The sequence below is a fragment of the Theropithecus gelada genome, chromosome 8 (genome assembly GCF_003255815.1).
Source record: "Theropithecus gelada isolate Dixy chromosome 8, Tgel_1.0, whole genome shotgun sequence".
NCBI lineage: Eukaryota > Metazoa > Chordata > Mammalia > Primates > Cercopithecidae > Theropithecus > Theropithecus gelada.
In genome coordinates, this window is record NC_037676.1 from 32,383,268 (window position 1) to 32,403,684 (window position 20,417).

Below are 20,417 nucleotides of genomic sequence, written 5' to 3' on the forward strand. Positions count from 1 at the left end.
CCCAGAGATTCTGATTCAATAAAGGGTGGACTCAGAAATTTTCATTTTAATGTGCCTTGTCTTCCCCACCCCTCAGATTCTCATGCGTCTATTGAAAGAAACAGTGCTCTGATTTCACTCTCAAGTTCATCCCTTCCGGTCACAGTTATCTTTCTAAAATGTAAATCTGAACATTTCTTTGCTTAATAACATTTGTTGGTCTCCAGTGTTTACAGAATAAAATTCTGTAAACTAGAGTGTGATATTCAAAGTGTTTCAGTCTAGACTCACTCCTATAATCTCAAAACTTTGGGAGGCTGAGGTAGACGGTTTGCTTGAGCTCAAGAGTTTGAGACCATTCTGGGCAACATGGTGAAGCCACATGTATGAAAAACACAAAAATTAGCTGGGACTGGTGGTGCGCACCGGCGGTCCCAGCTACTCTGGTGGCTGAGGTGGGAGAATCATTGGAGTTCAAGAAGTTGAGGATGCAGCTGCAGTGAGCTGTGACGGTGCCACTGCACTCCAGCCTGGGCGACAGAATGAGACTACTCTGTTTCAAAAAAAAAAAAATTTTTAAATAAAGTGTTTCAGTCTAGCCTTATTTGTTTCAGTCTTCCTCATACTCAAATACTCCCCTTCAGCACACACTATTCATCAGCCTTGTTGTTACTCTTCCTTGAACATAGTCTGTGTATATTCTTTCTGTTCTGTTGTTTTTATTTATTTAGAGACAAGGTCTGGTTCTGTTGCCCAGGTTGGAATGCAGTTGTGTGATCTTGGCTCACTACAGCCTCCACCTCCTGAGTTCAAGCCATCCTCCCACCTCAGCCTCCCGAGTAGCTGGCACTACAGGCACTCACCACTATGCCCGGCTCATTTTTTTTATTTTTTTATTTTTTTATTTATTTTATTTATTTTTTGTAGAGACTGGGTTTCACCACATTGCCCAGGCTGGTGGCAAACTCATGAGCTCAGGCTATCTGCCTGCTTTGGTCTCCCAAGTGCTGGGATTAATGGGGTACGCTATACATGTGTAGGGCTGGGGTTGTATCAGAACTCTACCTTCTTCTCAATTTTGCCATGAACCTAAAACTATGCTGAAAAATAAAGTTTTTTTTAAAAAGTGTGCATAATGGTAACTTATCCAATAGTTCTTTCTATTCATTGGCTCAGGGGAGAGGTGTGATGGGTGATCCTAATTTTATTGAGGCTCTCCTGCTAAGTGCCTCCAGCACCAGACTGTGAAAGAAGGAGAGCCTTTGAAGGGGAAATTGACAGGAAGTGAGGAACACCTCCCATCCCATTCCCCTTTGGACCAGAGGTTCTTGGTAGGAAAACACCGTTAAAGGTAGGAACGATGGAAATTCTTTTTTTGAAACGGAGTCTTGCTCTGTGTCGCCCAGGCTGGAGTGCAGTGGCTTGATCTCAGCTCACTGCAACCTCTGCCTCCCGGGTTCAAGTGATTCTCCTGCCTCAGCCTCCTGAGTAGCTAGGATTACAGGTGCAACAATTTATATTTTAAGCATGATATTTTAAGAATTCAATAAGATCTCCCGAGGCACTTAAGGACTCCAATTTGGAAAAACTGGTGTATCCCTTCACACTCTCCTCACCTCGTCCCTCCTGGCCAGTGTGGCCACAGCATCTCAACTGATGGTTGACATTGGGAGTTATATGTTGGTAGAAGGGCTTTGGTTCTGGGCATCTTTGAAATGATTGGTTCAGTCTCAGCATTTTCCTGGACTGAAGGGTTCTATGGAAGATAAGCTGATTTCTCACATCATGTCAACTAAGTTTAGATCTCTCATTCCTCCACCCTCACCACCAGGTGACTCAGCTCCACCTGAGTCAGGAAGACTAGTCTGGTTTGCTGGGGAAGAAACTGAAACAGTAAAGAAGATAATGGGCCATATATTCAAAGCCACTTGATAAATATGAAGTAGAAATATGTTTCTAGGATGGGTGTGGTAGCTCACACCTGTAATCTCAGCACTTTGAGAGGTTGAGGTGAAGGAGCTTGAGCCAGGAGTTGGAGACCAGCCTGGACAACATAGCAAGACCCCATCTCTACAAAAAATAAAAATCAGCTGGGCATGGTGACACATGCCTGTAGTCCCAGCTACTCCAGAGGCTAAGTTGTTCAAGGCTGCAGTGAGCTATGATTGTGCCACTAGACACCAGCCTGAGCAACAGAGCAAGACGAAAAGAAAAGAAAAGAAAGAAATATGTTTTAAAATCTTCTGTGGAAAGAGAAAAAATACTAAACCTCCGGAAAAACTTTTTTTAAATTAATTAATTTCTTATACAGGGTCTTGCTCTGTCACCCAGTGGTGCAGTGGTGACATCTCTACTCACTGCAACTTCCACCTCCCAGGCTTAAGCGATCCTCCCACCTCAGCCTCCTGACTAGCTGGGACTACAGGCACATACTACCAGGCCTGGCTAATTCTCTGGGGTTTTGCCATGTTGCCCAGGCTGGTCTCAAACTCCTGAACTCTGGCAATCCCTCGGCCTTGGCCTCCCAAAGTGCTGGGATTACAGGCAGGAGCCACCATGCCTGGCCTAGAAAGGCTTCTCAGGAGTCAAGGGATTCTTTTTATTCCCACTGCCTGACTCCAGCTTCCTCTTAGACACTCCGTGAGACCCCCTCGTTTCAAGGCCTTGTGAACAGTAGAGAAACCCTCTGGAGAGAGGCAGTCAATTCTGTGGAGGTGCATGGTGGAAGAGGCCTGAATCATCTCCTTTCATCTTTAGTAAAATACCTTCTTTCATGGGCCTCCAAGTGCGGCCCGATAATGTAGCACAGAGAATGCTAACCATGGTTGGTTATAAAAAATGATAAATGACTGGAGGCCATGGCTCACACCTGTAATCCCAGCACTTTGTGAGGCCAAGGTGGGCAGATTGCTTGAGCTCAGGAGTTCAAGACCAGCCTGGGTAACATGGCAAAACCCCATCTCTACAAAAGGTACAAAAATTAGCTGGACGTGGTGGAGTGCACTTGTAGTCCCAGCTATTCAGGAAGCTGTGGCAGGAGGATGGCTTGAGCCTGAGAGGCAGAGGTTGCAGTGAGCTGAGATTATGCCACTGCACTCCAGCCTGGGTGACAGGGTGAGACCCATTCCCCCCAAACCCCCACCAAAAAAAAGATATATAGGCCGGGCACGGTGGCTCAAGCCTGTAATCCCAGCACTTTGGGAGGCCGAGACAGGCGGATCACAAGGTCAGGAGATCGAGACCATCCTGGCTAACATGGTGAAACCCCGTCTCTACTAAAAAAAAAAAAATACAAAAAACTAGCCGGGCGAGGTGGCAGGCGCCTGTAGTCCCAGCTACTCGGGAGGCTGAGGCAGGAGAATGGCGTGAACCCGGGAGGCGGAGCTTGCAGTGAGCTGAGATCCGGCCACTGCACTCCAGCCTGGGTGGCAGAGTGAGACTCCGTCTCAAAAAAAAAAAAAAAAAAAAGATATATAACCCCACGTAAACATGTCATACCTCAGAATTAGACAAATTGTCACAATATTTTCCCAAACTTTTAAATTTTGTAAAAGAAGCGTTTTCATGGGAGGAGCATGTAATTCTTTGAAGGTGTTGAGAGTCGTGCATTGTATATTGGGCAAATGAAGCCCTTCGCTGCTGCTGCTGCTGCTGCTGCTTCTTCTTCTTCTTCTTCCTCTTCTTCTTCTTCTTCTTCTTCTTCTTTCTTTTTTTTTTCTTTTGAGACAGGATCTTGCTCTGTCTCCCTGCCTGCAATTTTTATTCTTAGAAGATCTAGGCTTCCTCTGTCCAGATACCCTAGAAGTCTCAGTAATGGGATTTTTTTTTTTTTTTTTTTTTTTTTTTTTTTGAGACAGAGTTTTGCTCTTGTTGCCCAGGCTGAAGTGCAGTGGCATGATCTCGGCTCACCACAACCTCTGCCTACTGGGTTCAAGTGATTCTTCTGCTTCAACCTCCTGAGTAGCTGGGATTACAGGCGTGCGCCACCACGCCCGGCTAATTTTGTATTTTTAGTATGTTGGTTAGGCTGGTCTCGAACTCCCGACCTCAGGTGATCCGCCTGCCTCAGCCTCCCAAAGTGCTGGGATTATAGGTGTGAGCCACCGCGCCTGGCCAGTACATGGATTTTTTTAGGGGATTGATGTAACTCTTGGCCGAAGGTGTTCATAATCTACCCAGCAATGTCCCCAGGTCCTAGTCTGTGGTTCTCCAGGAAAACAAAGCAGCAATTTCCCACCCTTCCTGTCAGCTCGAAAACCACGTGGAAAATGCAATCAGAGAAAAAGGCATTGGTGTGACTAAGGAGGAAAACACTTTCTCTCTCTAGAAGCTGGGGCAGTTCTGGGATGGTGCCAGGGGCTTTTCTTAATTAAAGCATTTCTTTAGGGAATGCTCTGATGCTTTTCCTAAGTGTCAGCAGAGGCTGGGAGGAAACAAAGGCTATGGAGTTCAGGCGTACCTGGTTTCCCAGGAATTCCGCATAGTCCTGCTACATTTTGCTTTCTGGAACGAAGCCAACAGTCTGGCCACAGCTGAACTACCTCATGTATGAATGAAAGTGGAGATTTGCGAAAAAAGTGAAGGAGGGGAGAAGACCACCTTTTACTGACCACCCCTATCTGTGCTAAGCCCTGTGCTCAGGTCTTCGGATAGTTTCATTTATTCCTCAGCATAACTGTTAAGGGATTATCTTTTTTTCGATTTTTCTATAAGGTAAAATCAAAGCCCAAGAAGATTAGGTCTCAACAAAAATCACATAATTCTTGCCTAACAAAGATGAGCAAATAAAAGAAAGAAAAATAACATCTTTTTTTTTTTTTTTTTTTTTTTTTTTTTTTTGAGACAGAGTCTCGCTCTGTCGGCCAGGCTGGAATGCAGTGGCACGATCTCGGCTCACTGAAACCTCCACCTCCTGGACCTCCTGGATTCAAGCAATAATCCTGCCTCAGCCTCCCAAGTAGCTGGGACTACAGGTGCCCTCCACCATGACTGGCTAATTTTTGTGTTTTTAGTAGACATGGGGTTTCACCATGTTGGCCAGGCTGGTCTTGAACTCATGACCTCAGGTGATCCACCCACCTTGGCCTTCCAAAGTGCTGGGATTACAAGTGTCAGCCACCATGCCCCGCCCAAAATCAGATAATTCTTAAGTGTCGGTGACAGAATTCCAACCAATCTCAGCCTCTCTCCATAAAGCACACATTTTCTCCAGCACTAGTGCAGTGATTAAAAGTAAGGCTTGCAGGAGGGATAGTATTAGGAGAAATACCTAATATAGATGATGGGTTGATGGGTGTAGCAAACCACCATGGCACATGTTTACCTATGTAACAAACCTGCACTTTCTGCACATGTACCCCAGAACTTAAAGTATAATAATAATTTTTTAAAAATCTAAAAATAAAGAGTAAGGCTTGGGACCAGGTGCAGTGGCTCATACCTGTAATTCCAACACTTTGAGAGGCCAAGGTGGGTGGATCACTCACCAGGAATTTGAGACCAGCCTGGCCAACGTGGTGAAAAAACCCTGTCTCTACTAAAAATACAAAAATTAGCTGGGCATGGTGGCAGGCGCCTGTAATCCCAGCTACTTGGGAGGCTAAGGTACAAGAATTGCTTGAGCTTGGGAGGTGGAGGTTGTAGCTAGGTAAGATTGCACCACTGCACTCCAGCCTGGGCAACAGGGTGCAAAAAAAAAAAAAAAGAGTAAGGCTTCGGAGCCTGGCCTGGTATGAACTCTGCTAAACCTGTTTCCTCACCTATAAAATTAAGGCATGTTGGCAGGGCGTGGTGGCTCACACCTGTAATCCCAACACTTTCAGAAGTCGAGGTGGGTGGGTCACCTGAGGTCAGGAGTTTGAGGGCAGCCTGATCAACATGGCACAACCCCGTCTCTACCTAAAATACAAAAAATAGCCAGGCATGGTGGTGTATGCCTGTAATCCCAGCTACTCAGGAGGCTGAGGCAGGAGAATTGCTTGAGTCCAGGAGGCAGAAGTTGCAGTAAGCCGAGATTGCGCTATTGCACTCTAGCCTAGGCAACAACAGCGAAACTCCGTCTGAAAAAAAAAAAAAAAAAAGCCCCCAATGATGTTAGTTATTATTGTCCTTGAACTACATCATGAGGCATTATGGCTCAGAATATGCACGGAGATAGGAGTTGGTAGATTTAGCATATTAATTAGGATGCAGGATAAAAAAATTCTGTAAAAGTTATGGATGGGCACCATGGCTCATCCTTATAGTCCCAGTGCTGTGGGAGGCCGAGGCGGGGGGATTGCTTGAGCTCATGAGTTTGTTTGTTTTTGTTTTTGTTTTTTTTGAGATGGAGTCTTGCTCTTGTTGTCCAGGCTGGAGTGCAGTGGCATGGTCTCAGCTCACTGCAACCTCCGCCTGCCAGGTTCAAGTGATTCTCTTGCCTCAGCCTCCCGAATAGCTGAGATTATAGGCATCCGCCATCATGCCTGGCTATTTTTTGTATTTTTTTTTAAAGTAGAGACAGGGTTTCACCATGTTGGCCAGGCTGGTCTCGAACTCCTGACCTCAGGTGATCCACCCATCTTGGCCTTCCAAAGTGGTGAAATTACAGGTGTGAGCCACTGCACCCAGCTGAACTCATGAGTTTGAAACCAGACTGGGTAACATAGCAAAGCCCCACTTCTACAAAATAAGACACACACACACACACACACACACACATTAGCTGGCGTGGTGGTATGCGCCTGTAGCCCCAGCTACCCTGGAGGCTGAGATGAGAGGATTGCTTGAGCCTGGGAGGCAGAGGTTGCAGTGAGTCAAGATGGCACCACTGTGCTCCAGCCTGGGGGATAGAGCCAAAACTTGTCTCAAAAAAAGAAAAAACACAAAAAGTTGATGAGTTAAAAATAATGATAATAGTTAGGACACAGGCTGAGTCACTATGGTAGTTTGAAAATATGTCCACACATTCTTTGATAGTCCTCCCTTTAGAAGGTGGAGCCTAGTTCTCACACCCTTGAGCTTGGGCAGGATTTGGTGACTCTTTTTAAAAAAAGAAATTAATTTTAATTTTTTTTTTTTTTTTTTTTTGAGATGGAGTTTCGTTCTTGTTGCCCAGGCAGGAGTGCAATGGCGCGATCTCGGATCACTGCAACCTCCACCTCCTGGGTTCAAGCGATTCTCCTGCCTCAGCCTCCCAAGTAGCTGGCCACCAGGCCCAGCTAATTTTGTGTTTTTAGTAGACATGGAGTTTCTCTATTTTGGTCAGGTTGATCTTGGACTCCCGACCTCAGGTGATCTGCCTGCTTCAGCCTCCCAAAGTGCTGAGATTACAGGCATGAGCCACGGTGCCCGGCTGTATTTTTTGTTTTTAATTTTTTTTTTTTTTCTTGAAACAGTGTCTTGCTCTGTCGCCCGGGCTGGAGTGCAGTGGCTCAATTCTAGCTCACTGCTTCCTCCAACTTCTGGGTTCAATCAATCCTCCCACCTCAGGCTCCCGAGTAGCTAGGACTATAGGTGTGCACCACCATGCCTGGCTGTTTATTTTGTTTTTGTTTTTGTTTTTTTTGGTAGAGATAGGGTCTTGCTATGTTGCCCAGCTGGTGTTGAACTCCTGGCCTCCCACCTTGGCCTCCCAAGGTGCTGGGATTACAGAGAACTTGGTGACTCTTCTAGCAAATAGAATGAACGGGAGGTGACAATGCTTGACTTGGGACTGGAGACTGGGTTATAAAAGTGCACTGCAGTTTCCTTCTAGGCCACTCCTTATTTCTGGTCATTTGCTCTGGGGGAAGCCAAGAACTGCCTCACAAAGACACTCACCTGTGGAGAAGCCATGTGATGAGGAGCTGAAGTATCTGACAACAGCCAGTGTGGATGAACGTGGGAGTGAATATTCTAGTCCTGAGCTAGCAGTTCTGGATGGCTGTGGTCCCCGCCAATACTCTGGCTGTGGCCTCAGAAGGGATCCTGAGGCAGCTGAGCTGCTCCTGAGTTCCTAACCCACAGAAACTATGAGACAAGAAATGTTTTTAAATGTTTTTAATTTTAATTTTAATTAATTATATGATTTATATTTTTGAGACAGAGTCTCACTCTGTTGCCCAGGCTGGAGTGCAGGGGCTCAATCTCAGCTCACTGAAACTTCTGCCTCCTGGGTTCAAATGATTCTCATGTCTCAGCCTCCCAGCTAGCTAGGACTACAGGCATACATCACCACGCCAGGCTAATTTTTGTATTTTTAGTAAAGACTGGGTTTCACCATGTTGGCCAGGCTGGTCTTGAACTCCTGGCCTCAAATGATCAACCAGTCTCGGCCTCCCAAAGTGCTGGAATTACAGATGTGAGGCACCGCACCAGGCCTCAGTGTTATTTATTTATTTATTTTTGATATGGAGTCTCGCTCTGTTGCCCAGGCTGGAATGCAGTGGCATGATCTGGGCTCACTACAACCTCCACCTCCCAGGCTCAAGCGATTCTCCTACCTCAGCCTCCCGAGTAACTGGCATTACAGGCACCCGCCACCTCACTTGGCTAGTTTTTGTATTTTTATTAGGGACAGGATTTCACCATGCTGGCCAGGCTGGTCTCGAACTGCTGACCTCAGGTGATTCGCCTGCCTCGGCCCCCCAAAGTGCTGGGATTACAGGTGTGAGCCACTGTGCCTGGCCAATTTTTATTTTTAAGACAAGGTCTCACTTTGTTACCCAGACTGGAGTGTACTGGTGTGATCATAGCTCACCGCAACCTTAAATTTCTGGGCTTGATGAACATTCTGCCTCAACCTCCTGAGTAGCTAGGACTTCAGGTGCAAGCCACTATGCCCAGCTAATTGTTAATTTTTTTTTTTTTTTTAAGAGATGGGTTCTTGTTATGTTGCCCAGGCTGGCATTGAACTTCTGGCCTCAAGTGATCCTCCTGCCTGGGACTCCCATGTTTGTTGTTTCAAGCTACTGAGTTGTAGGGTAATTTGTTACTAAGCAATTGATAAATGACATAGCTAGAGTAATAAAGAGACATAAAAATACCAGAGTGTTCCAACAATCCAGTTTATTTCTGTCTCGTAAATATTCCAAAGAAAGTAGAAAGTGCAGGGCAAGGAGGTGGTTCTGATTTACAAAGCCTTCGGGAGATCCGGGTTCTTTTTCTATGTGGGTGTGTCCTGAGATGTGTCCCTTGTTCATAAGATCTTGTCTGGCTCAACAGTTAGATATCTGATGTTGCAACCCAAAGGAAGGATACGAAAGAGCGAAGAAACGGCATTTTCCTTATAAGAAACAGAGCATTATTTTTATTCACATTGCTGAGAACTTAGTCACTGCAAAGCAGGCTGTGGACTGTGGTCTCTAGTCCAATAGTTATGTGTCTGGTTAAAGCCTGGGGCAGGTGTTTCAATGAAAGGAAGAAGGGGAGGATGGAATCTGTTGGATGTCTAGAAATTTCTCCATACTTGAGTCCTGGTTTGGTTACTTTCTCTGTGACTTCCAGTTATTCACTTCTGTGTCTCAGTTTTCTCATTTATAAAGTGAAGAATAAGATTGGTGATTTTCGAATTTTTTTTTTTTTGGTAGCTTAACCTTTTCCTTCCTTCCCTCCCTCCCTCCCTCCCTCCCTTCCTTCCTTCCTTCTTTCTTTCTTTCGATGGAGTTTTGCTGTTGTCACCCAGGCTGGAGTGCAATGCCACCATCTTGGCTCACTGCAACCTCTGCCTCCCAGGTTCAAGTGATTCTCCTGCCTCAGTCTCCCTAGTAGCTGGGATTAGAGGTGCCCACCACCATGCCAGACTAATTTTTGTATTTGTAGCAGAGACGATGTTGGCCAGGCTGGTCTTGAACTCCTGACCTCAGGCGATCCACCGGCCTCGACCTCCCAAAGTGCTGGAATTACAGGAGTGAGCCACCGTGCCCGGCCAGCTTAACCTTTTTTTTTTTGAGATGGAGTCTCCCTCTGTTGCACAGGCTGGAATGTAGTGGTGGGATCTTGGCTCACTGCAACCTCCACCTCCCTGGTTCAAGCGATTCTCTTGCCTCAGCCTCCCAAGTAGCTGGGATTATAATTATAGGTGCCCACCACCGTGCCCAGCTAATTATTATTATTATTATTATTATTATTTTAAGTAGGGACGGTGTTTCACCATGTTGACTAGGTTGGTCTTGAGCTTCTGACCTCAAGTGATCTGCCCACCTTGGCCTCCCAAAGAGCTGGGATTACAGGTGTGAGCCACTACACATGGCCCGTAGCTTAGTCTTTTAATGCAGTCATTTTTTAAAAAAGAGATGGGGTCTCACCATGTTGTCCAGGCGGGAATGCAGTGGCTATTCGCAGCCATGATCTCACTCCTGATCAGCACAGGAGTTTTGATGTGCTCTGTTTCTGACCTGGGTGGGTTCATCCCTCTTTAGGCAACCTGATAGCTCTCAACTCCCGGGAGGTCACCATATTGATGCCAAATTCAGTGTAGACATTTAATTGGCGTAGGGCACTGCAGCCTAGAACTCTTGGGCTCAAGCAATCCTCCCGCCTCAGCCACCTGAATAGCTGGGACACAGGCATGGGCCACTGCACCCGGCTCATGTGCAGTAACATAGCTAATTTAATTAATTAATTAATTAATTAAAATATTTAATTGAGGTGAAATGTACAAACTGTAATATAAAAAATAAAAATGTCCAGGCATGGTGGCTCATGCCTGTAATCCCAGCACTTTGGGAGGTTGAGGCAGAAGGATGGCTTGAGCCAGGAGTTTGAGACCAGATTGGGCAACTTGGTGAGATCCCATCTCTACAAAAATAAACGCATTAGCTGGGTTTGACGGTGAGCACGTGTAGTCCCAGCTCCTTGGGAGTCTGAGGCAGGAAGGTTGCTTGAGCCGGGGAGGTCAAGGCTACAGTCAGCTTTGATCATATCACTGCACTCCCATTCCAGCCGCAGTGACAAAGTGAGACTGTGTCTCTAAAATAATTTTAAAAATGTAAAAAAATAAAAATAGAGCTGCTTTGTTTGAATCACAGCGGGATTTCTCTCTTTGTCCCCCTTCCACATCAGTGGCCCCGTTGAAAGTTATTTAAAATACTAGGGCTCTGCCAAGCATAGTCCGAAAATCACCAAACTAGGAGTTCTCCTGGATTCCTTCCAGTTCTGGTATTTTTGAGGTTGTCATTCACCTTTGTGCCTGAACTGGGTTGGATCACAGCCTTGTCTTGCTTGGCTGCTGTGAGCTTTTTGTACCTGGCATGCATTGGCTGAGGAAAATGCCCTGGCCTTCCAGCCTCACGTCACTTCCTTTCACCCCTCATGAGGAAGGGGCATACCTCTCCTTTCTCCTAATGCAAGGGAGGGTCCCCTTCCTCCCGGGACCAGGGGTCAAAGTGTGGTGGGGCTGAGATGGAATGCTGTGGGCTGCCAGTATGCATCCCCCCACCGACCTCTGCACTGCACCCCTCTCCTGGTGTTGGACTTGCAGATTGTTGGAGCGGACTCTGCCTCTCTCCCCTGGTTAATGTTTTTACTCACCCTCTGGCCTCATCCTCTTGTAGGCTGCCATTGGTGTGGACTGGAATCAAGAGCTCAGGCTTCGTCAAGGTTATAGACTGAGGATGTGAATTTACCCAGCCTCAACTCAGTTTGTGAGTAAACTCCAGGGGCCAGAGAGGAGGGGCCTGAATTCATCTCGGTATCTCTCCAGAACACAAACTGCTCCAGAGAAAGTTAACCAGGAGGAGTGGGCATTTGGCCTTTTCCTGGGCAGACCTTCAGAAAGAAGCCTGCCTGGGAACTGATAAACACATCTCCCTCTCTGGTTCCCAAGGACAGGGCTTGGCCTCTATCCACTTGTTTCCAAAGTTCCTTCCTGAGTGGCCTGCCTGTGTTAGCTATCTTCTCCCAGGCTGGCTCCAGTTGCTAGGTGGGAATCCGGCTGGGGGCTTAAGTGTCTGCTGTATCAGGGAAAACAACATCTTAGGCCATTCTGAAGGCCGGCAACCACTGCCCAAAAACTAAGAACATTCCCAGAATGGCTGGGAGAGGAGTGGGGATTGGGAGAAAAAGATGAGAGAAGGTGAACTAGCCTGAGTTCCTTTTGTTTTTTTTTTTTTTTTTTTGAGATGGAGTCTCACTCCATTGTCAAGGTTGGAGTGAAGTGGTGTGATTTTGGCTCACTGCAAGCTCTGCCTCCTGGGTTCAAGTGATTCTCATGCCTCAGCCTCCCAAGTAGCTGGGACTACAGGTGTGTGCCACCATGCCTGGCTAATTTTTGTATTTTTAGTAGAAATGGGGTTTCACCATGTTGGCCAGGCTGGGCTTGAACTGCTGACCTCAGGTGATCTGCCCACCTTGGCCTCCCAAAGAGCTGGGATTACAGGGTGAGCCACTTCGCCTGGCCTAGCCTGAGTTCTTAAGATGAAGAACTCAGATGAATTCTTAAGATGAATACTTTTTTTTTTTTTTGAGACAGGATCTTGCTTTGTCACCCAGCTTGGAGTGCAGAGGCTTGATCACAGCTCACTGCAACCTCCAACTCCTAGGCTTATGCCATCCTCCTGCCTCAGATTCCCAAGTAGCTGGGACTACAGGCATACACCACCACACCTGCCAATTTTTGTTTTTTGTAGAGACAAGAGTCTCTCTTTGTTTCCCAGGCTGGTCTTGAACTCCTGGCCTCAAGTGATCCTCTTGCCTTGGCCTCCCAAAGTGCTGGGAGTACAGGTACGAGCCACAACACCTGGCCTCCCTTTCAACTTTTTAAGAGAAACCAGAACCCGAAATTTCATGTCAAGTTTTTTAGTATTGAAGCAGTGTACAGAAAACAAAACACCCTCTTCTGTAGGCTTTGTTCTTGGGCTTTTCGTTTGCAACCCCTGGTTTAAAGCCTTTGCGAGATACATCCTTCTCCATGTACTTTTGCTTCACCAGTGACCGATTTCTCAAATGATGTTAGAGATGAGTTTTGTCATTTGTAATCAGTGGCTAGATTTCTGTGGAGAAAGGTCTTCATAGTTAGTCAAGGGGCTTATTAGATCCCTATTGCTGCTGTAGTAAATAACCACAAACTTAATGGCTTAAACGACACAAATTTATTCTCTTATTTATTCTCTCTATTGCTGCTGTAGTAAATAACCACAGACTTAATGGCTTAAAGGACACAAATTTATTCTCTTAGGTAGGTAGGTCAGAAGTCTGACACAGATCTCATTGGGCTAAAATCAAGCCTGTCGGTAGGGCTGTGTTGATGAAGAGTCAAACTCTGTAAAATACTTAAAGAGGTTTATTCTGAGCCAAATATGAATGACCATGGTCAAAGGGACAGTCTCAAGAGGTCCTGAGAATATGTGCCCAAGGTCATTGGGTTACAGCTTGGATTTATGCAGACATAAGACATCAATTAGTATGTGTGAGGTACACATTGGTTCAGTCTGGAAAGGCAGGACAACCCGAAGCAGGTCTTACAGGTCACAGATGGATTCAAGGATTTTATGATTGGCAATTGGTTGAAAGAGTTATTATCTAAAGACCTGGAATCAATAGAAAGTGGTGTCTGAGTATAGGTAAGGGTGTGCAGAGATGAGAGTTCTTATTATGTAGATGAAGTCTCATAGGTGGCTGCCCTTAGAGATAATAAATGGCAAATGTTTCCTATTTAGACCTTTAAAAGATGCTACACTCCAGCTAATCTCTTCAGGACTGGGAGGGTCTGGAAGAGGAAAGATCTAGTTAATACAGATTATTATTATTATTATTATTATTATTAATTATTCTTTTGAGACCTCACCTCACTCAGTTGACCAGGCTGGAGTGTAGTGGCACAATTTTGGCTCACTGCAACCTCTGCCTCCCAGGTTCAAGCAATCCTCCCACCTCAGCCTCCCAACTACCTGGGACTACAGGTATGCACCATCATGCCTGGCTAATTTTTGTATTTTTTGTCTTCCTATACTGCCCAGGCCGGTCTCGAACTCCTAGGCTCAAACGATCTGCCTGCCTTGGCCTCCCAAAGTGCTGGGATTACAGATGTGAGCCTCTGCACCTGGCTATTTCCTTCTTTGCCTTTCATATAATGTTGTGCCAGAGTCAGGTTGGGAAGTAAGCCACGTTATATAGGGTTAAATAAAACCCATCTGATGAGATTTTATGATTTGTAGAAGGTGCATCCTGCGGCCCCTTAGAAAGGAATTTGGGGCTGTGTGTGGTGGCTCACGCCTGTAATCTCAGCACTTTGGAAAGTTGAGGCAGGTGGATCACTTGAGGTCAAGAGTTCGTGATCAGCCTGGCCAACATAGTGAAACCCCGTCTCTACTAAAAATACAAAAAATTAGCTGGGCATGGTGGCACATGGTGGCCCGTGCCTGTAGTCCCAGCTACTCAAGTGGCTGAGGTACAATAATCACTTGAATCCGGGAGCTGGAGTTTGCAGTGAGCCCACATCGTGCCACTGCACTACAGCCTGGGTGACAGAGCAAGACTCCATCTCAAAAAAAAAAGAAAGGAATTTGGGCAAGAGAGGAAAAAGGCCAGAGTTTAGACCTCAGCTATGTTCCTTTCCGGAGGATTGAGGGAAGAATCCACTTTCTTGCCTTTTCCAGTTTCTAAAGGCCACCCACATTCCTTTGTTTATGCCCCTCTTCTTTTTCATTAAATAATTCATTTTTAATTGCTGAATAGTATTCCATTGCACAACATTTTCTTTTTTTTCATAGAGACAGGGTCTCGCCATGTTGCCCAGGCTGGTCTTGAACTCCTGGGCTCAAGCCATCCACCCGCCTCAGGCTCCCAATGTGCTGGGATTATGTGTGTGAGCTACTGCCCCTCTTCTTCATCAAAGCCAGCAAATGGGGCCTAGGTGAGCCTAGGTGTCTCACATCTGTAATCCCAGCATTTTGGGAAGCCAAGGCAGACAGATCGTTGGAGCCTAGGTGCTGGGATTACGTGTGTGATCTACTGCCCATCTCCTTCATCAAAGCCAGCAAATGGGGGTCCAGTCCTTCTCATATCAAACCTCTCACCACAGAAGAGGTTCACAACTTTTTAATTTTAATTTTAATTTTTTATAGAGACAGGGTCTTGGTCTGTTGCCCAGGCTGGAGTGCAGTGGCAGGATCATAGATCACAGCAGTCTCGAATTCCTGGGCTCAAGTGATCCTCCCACCTCAGCCTTGGGAGGCAAGACCCATCTCTACAAACAAATAAAAATTTTAAAAATTAGCCAGGCATGGTTTTAACCTAGCTAATTTTTAAAACCATGCCTGGCTAATTTTTAAAATTTTTATTTGTTTGTTTGTAGAGATGCCTGGGCTGGTCTCAGACTCCTGGCCTCAAGCTATCCTCGTGCCTTGGCCTCCCAAAGTGATAGGATTACAGGTGTGAACCACTGCGCCCAGCTGGTTCTCTGTTTTTAAGGATGCCTGTGATTGGGCCCACTCAGGTACTCCAGGGTAATATCCTCATCTTAAAGCTGTCATTTTAATCAAAGGCAAAGTCCCTGTGGTCAGGTAAGGGGACATATTCACAAGTTCTAGGAATTTGGGTGTGTATAGGGCTTTCTCATAAACTTTTGAATCTCTTGCCTCTTGATCCCACCCAAAAAATAGTAATAGGAACAGAAACTTATGATAAACAGGCTTTATCTTTCCTTATAACCTGGACCATTCTTATTCTATTCAGTCCTCCTTTGCTTTAAGGGATCCGTTTCTAGCAGGGCCCTTGTGTGCAGCAATGCTGAATCCACTATAGCCAGCAAAATTCTGAGCTGCCCACCTTTGTATTTCCAGCTCCATCTGCCACACTGGGGCTCAGAATCAGTTTTCCCTTAGCTGCATCCCTGTGGAATTTCCCAGGTGGGATTAGTTACAGGGGTGAAGGACTGGGCAAACATCCCCCACCTCCCCAGAGAAAGCAAAGGCTCCACGGGTCTGCTCAAGGATTTGAGTGAACATTGCAGAGTTGGTGGCTGGAGGTGATAAGGGAAAAAGGGATAGGATGACAAGATTGACTTTGATCTCAATTTCGGAGCGTTAAGGCTCCATGGGCTGGAAGCACAGGCTGAATACAAGAGCACATTTATTCCTATTAATGCTCTGGTCCGTTGTTTGGGGTCAAATGATTAACTGCCCAAGAGCAGGATCAGGGAGGCTGACTGGATTTTTAATATTGGTTTTGGAGGTGGGAGTGAGATTCATTTGTGACAGGTGTCACTCTTGGCCCCACATGAAGGATAGGACTGATTCTACCTACGTGACACCCAGGCTGTGGCCTCCCAGTTCTCTCCCTTGAACTATATAGATCCCTCTAGAAGAGTGGCAATCTCTAGAAAAGATAGGGAAATCTTCAGTCACTTGATATCTCCAGTTGTAAACTCTCGGAGCTAGTAAGAGTGGGGCTTCCCAGTCTGAAGTCTCAGTAGCAAGTCCTCTTCTCCCTCCCCCAATACACACACACACACACACACACACACACCACATACAACTTGAGATGGTGGAGTTGAAGGCAAAGCACAGTAGGATGATGTTTTATATAGATAGATTCTGGAGGCCAGAACCCAAGTATAAATCTTAGCTTTTCTATTTACCGTTTGTGTGTCCTTGCGTTTCCTTGGCAAGTATAAATCCTGGCTTTTCTATTTACTGTTTGTGTGTCCTTGGGCAAATTAGGTAACCTCAATCTGCCCATTCCTAAGCAATTGCAATTATACCTACTTCACAGAGGATTAAATGAGTTGGTATCTACAAAGACAGAAGACAGTTTGCACAGAATGATGGTTTCTAGCTTAATCCAGTCTGTCACTGATGGACATTTGGGTTGGTTCCAAGTCTTTGCTATTGTGAATAGTGCTGCAATAAACATATGTGTGCATGTGTCTTTATAGCAGCATGATTTATAATCCTTTAGGTGTATGCCCAGTAATGGGATTGCTGGGTCAAATGGTATTTCTAGTTCTAGATCCTTGAGGAATCACCATACTGTTTTCCACAATGGTTGAACTAGTTTACAGTCCCACCAACAGTGTAAAAGTGTTCCTATTTCTCCACATCCTTTCCAGCAGCTGTTGTTCCCTGACTTTTTAATGACTAAACACCGCATATTCTCACTCATAGGTGGGAACTGAACAATGAAAACATTTGGACACAGGATGGGGAACATCACACACGGAGGCTTGTTGTGGGGTGGGGGGAGGGGGGAGGGATAGCATTAGGAGATATACCTAATGTAAATGAGGAGTTAATAGGTGCAGCACACCAACGTGCCACATGTATACATATGTAACAAACCAGCATGTTGTGCACATGTACCCTAGAACTTACAGTATAATAATAATAATAATAATAATAAAGACAGAAGAGTGCCTGGGCATAGCCATAATATGTCTTTATTAAATAATACAAATGTATAAACTCTTTTATGAGGATAATCTGGAAGCTGTTCTTTGGTCAAATATACTCCTTCCTCCCTTCCTCCCTTCCTTCTTCCTTTCTTCTTCCTTTCTTCTTCCTTTCCCCTTCCTTCCTTCCTTCCTTCTTTCCTTCCATGGAGTCTCGCTCTGTTGCCCAGGCTACAGTGCAGTGGCATGATCTCTGCTCACTGGAACCTCTACCTTCTGGGTCCAAGCAATTCTTGTGACTCAGCTTCCTGAGTAGCTGGGATTACAGACTTGTGCCACCATGCTGGCTAGTTTTTGTATTTGCAGTAGAGACGGGGTTTTGCCATGTTGCCAGGCTGGTCTTGAACCCCTGACCTCCGGTGATCTGCCCGCCTCAACCTCCTAAAATGCTGGGATTATAGGCGTGAGCCACTGTGTCAGGCCTCAAATATACTTTAGTAGCAATACTTCCCTACTAGAAGTTAGAATTAAATTCTGAAATTATTCTACATGCAAAGAGTCTAAAACCATTCAGACTGGATAGATATTGTTATGGCTGTTAGGTTACATTAGTAGGTATATATTTTCTAGAAGAGAACTGGCAGGGCATGGTGGCTCACACCTGTAATTCCGGCATTTTGGGAGGCTTTGGTGGAAGGATCACTTGAGCCCAGGAATTCATGGCTGCAGTGAGCTATGATGGCACCACTACACTGTAACCAGGGTGACAGAGCAAGACTATCTCTAAAAAAATAAAAAAAGCAATAAGAAAAAGGAGGTGAGATCATAATTACAGTCAGTCCTTCTAAGAGCCTGAGTGATTTGAGGGCTCTTTTTAGTTATACTTAAGTCCTTTGGTCCATGGTCTGACAGCGAATGAAAGCATTTAATTAGAGTCAACATTCTCCTCCCTCCCCTCCCTCCCCCTCCCCTACCCTCCCCTCCCCTCCCCTCCCCCTCCCCCTCCCTCCCTCCCTCCCTCCCTCCCTCCCTCCCTCCCTTCCTTCCTTCCTTCCTTCCTTCCTTCCTTCCTTCCTTCCTTCCTTCCTTCCTTTTCTTCCTTTCTTCTTTTCTCTCTCTCTTTTTTTTTTTTTTTTGAGACAGAGTTTCATTCTGTCATCCAGGCTGGAGTGCAGTGGTGCAATCTCAGCTGACTGCAACCTCTGCCTCTCTGATTCAAATGATTCTCCTGCCTCAGCCTCCTGAGTAGCTAGGATTACAGGCATGTGCCACCACACTTGGCTAATTTTTGTATTTTTAGTAGAGACAGGGTTTCACTATGTTGGCCAGGATGGTCTCGAACTCCTGACCTCCAGTGATCCACCCATCTCAGCCTCCCAAAGTGCTGGGATTACAGGCATGAGCCACCGTGCCCGGCCTAGAGTCAACATTTCTAATGAAGGCCTCACTCTCTCCCTTAGATAAATGTGTCCCTTAGCAGTGACCACATTTTGAGATCACAGTCAGTAAATAGATCTTGCTGTCCTCCCATCTTATAGGTCTAGCCTGGAGCATTGAGACCTATCCATTTTGTGAGATATGGAATTTCAGTTGCCATAGTTGGAAAAGAATGCCACTGTTGACAACTTAAAATATGACAGATGCAAGCGATTGAAAACAATCGTTGTTGTTAGGCTAAAAGTAGGAGGACACAGGAGAACCCTGATAGCGGGCTTCAAACCATGGGAAGGGCTGTCACAGGCAGGGAAGAAGAGAAAGAACACTTATTAAATACTGATGTGTTTGGGCTTTATGTCTCTTATCTAATTTTTTTTTTTTTTTTTGAGACAGAGTCTCACTCTGTCACCCAGGCTAGAGTGCAGTGGTGCCATCTCGGCTCACTGCAACCTCCGCCTCCTGGGTTCAAGCAATTCTCCTGCCTCAGCCCCTTGAATAGCTGGGATTACAGGTGTTTGCCACCATGCCCAGCTAATTTTTGTATTTTTTTGGTAGAGACAGGGTTTCACCATGTTGTCCAGGCTGGTCTTGAACTCCTCACTTCTAGTGATCTGCCCACCTCAGCTTCCCAAAGTGCTGGGATTACAGGTGTGAGTCATTGTGCACCCAGCCCCTTTATCTAATTAAATGATCACAACAATCCCATGGAAGTCTGCTGTACAATTGCCAGTAAACAGAGGGGGAAGAAGTAAAGTGACTCGCCCACCTCCCCTAATTGGCGCGTGCTACAGTCAGCCCGGGAATCCTAGTTGGTCAGATCTTTCAGCCTCCTCTCAGCAGCACCATAACACAATTGCATTATGTGCACGCAAGACAGAGCTTTCTAAGATTTAGAGCTGGTGGGATGGTGTGGAAATTATGTAGTGGTTTCCTCTTCTCAAAGATGTTCAAGCAAATGCTTGATGACTGTTGTCAAAAATACTGAATAAGTGGCCAGGTGTAGTGGCTCACACCTGTAATCCCAGCACTTTGGGAGGCCAAGGTGGGCAGATCACCTAAGGTCAAGAGTTCGAGACCAGCCTGGCCAACATGGTGGAACCCCTTCTCTACTAAATATACAAAAATTAGCCAGGCATGTTGGCACCTGTAATCCCAGGTACTCAGGAGGCCAAGGCAGGAGAATTGCTTGAGCCTAGGAGGCAGAGGTTGCAGTGAGCCAAGATCACCCCAACCCAGCTTGGGCGACAGAGCGAGACCATGACTGAGGAGAGTGAAAATGGATAATCTATGAAGGCACCTACCAACTTTAAGGTTCTGAGTTCTATACTTTGGGACTGGACATACAGCTAAATTAAGTGATTTTTTTTGTCCCCTGTATTTTCTTTTCTCTTTTCTTTCTTTCTTTCCTTTCTTCCTTTCTTCCCTCCTTCCCTCCCTCCCTCCCTCTCTCTCTCTTTCTCTCTTTCTTTCTTCTTTCTTTTTGAGATGGAGTCTAGCTTTGTCTACCAGGATGGAGTGCCGTGGCGTGATCTCCGCTCACTGCAATCTCCTCCTGGGTTCAAGTGATTTTCCTGCCTCAACCCCCCGAGTAGCTGGGATTACAGGTGTGCACCACCATGCCCAGCTAATTTTTGTATTTTTAGTAGAGACAGGGTTTCACCATGTTGGCCATGCTGGTCTTGAGCTTCTGATCTCAAGTGATCCACCCACCTCG